Source organism: Aplysia californica, unplaced genomic scaffold (genome assembly GCF_000002075.1).
Source record: "Aplysia californica isolate F4 #8 unplaced genomic scaffold, AplCal3.0 scaffold00520, whole genome shotgun sequence".
In the NCBI taxonomy this organism is placed as follows: Eukaryota; Metazoa; Mollusca; class Gastropoda; order Aplysiida; family Aplysiidae; genus Aplysia; species Aplysia californica.
In genome coordinates, this window is record NW_004797790.1 from 236,335 (window position 1) to 237,849 (window position 1,515).

Here is a 1,515-nt window from a genome sequence, read left to right on the forward strand (position 1 = left end):
CTTAGAATACGTAACTCGAAATTTCGTGTTTTTTATGTCGCGTTTAAATAAGTTTACAGAGCTCTGAACTTGTTATAAAATCAAATGTAAGGCAACGAATCAAACAAAGCATGGCCGTTCCCTTTAACAAACAAAGAACGACAAAACTGGCGAGACGAATAAAAGCAAAACAAAACAACAACAACAAAGATGATAAAATAATACAACGATTTCAATTAGAAAGAAGAAACCAGCTTGAGTTAACCAAAGAAGTTACAGCAGTAAATTATGACTGAGTGCTGTGTTTCAGACACTGTCCAAGATACGACAACGTGTACAGACCCTGTGTTCCGATAGTTTCGCACACATGTGAATCGGTGTTCGCTTCCCTTCCCAACTTGCTAGGTGTCGGAATCTCGGAGTAATTGGCTCGCTTCTGAGAGAACCGAGTTACTGAAGGAATACGATTTCTTTTGATATCACGGAATCGTTTTATGTGTCAGTCTTGACAGGAGGTGCCTCTGAGAACCGGCTGGGTGACCTATCCGTGAGAATCTTGATTCATAATTGTTGAACTTGCATATGGCATTTTTGCCAGTGTATGAACGGGCGTCTGTTATGGAAGCTTAGGCTTTCAACTTTTGCACGCACAAGACGTGAGCTTGATTCTCAAGTAGAGTAGTTATTTTATCGAATATCACAGTTTGCTGAGATGTTACATCCTACCAAGGCTATTATACTCGGGTCAGCAAGAATCAACGTGCATGCTACGTGTAATCATCATCATCATCATCATCATCATCATCATCATCATCATCATCATCATCATCATCATCATCATCATCATCGTCATGGTCGTCGTCGTCGTCGTAGTCATTGTCATCGTCTTTTCGCCCTAGTCCTAGTCCTAGTCATCGTTGTTGTCGTTGTCATCACCATGGCCTTGAAAAACGATTTTTTGTTCTACCTACTGTAGTCTAAACAGGTCCCAACTCCTCACGACACTGTCGTTTCCGCCCTTTTCTCGAAGCCACCCCCTGTCCGCTGACACATGGCACTGACGTGTTTATAGTCGCCAGAGAATGCACAGAAAAGTTAATTGAAAACACCGCTATGGCGTATCGGAGACGACCTCTCCTTAACCCGGGACCACTACTAACTACGTCAGGAACAAATTACCTTGTTATCACTGCCTAGGGAAAATTGCTTAATCTTTCGTGATCACTTTATGCAAATGGTGATATGTGCGAACAAAATGAACCGCAGAGTAAATTTCACACAATAGGTCTATTGTGCTGTGCGGAGCAATCTTTCCTTTATTTTCTTTTGGGTGGAAGTGTTTTAGTCTTTATTTCAGTGTTAGCTTGTATTTTCTCATAAAGAGTCAAATTTTTGTCCGAGACTTTGTATTTATATCATAAAAGCTGTACACGACTCTCACTTCTGGTCTATCTATCTATCTATCTATCTATCTATCTATCTATCTATCTATCTATCTATCTATCTATCTATCTATCTATCTATCTATCTATCTAT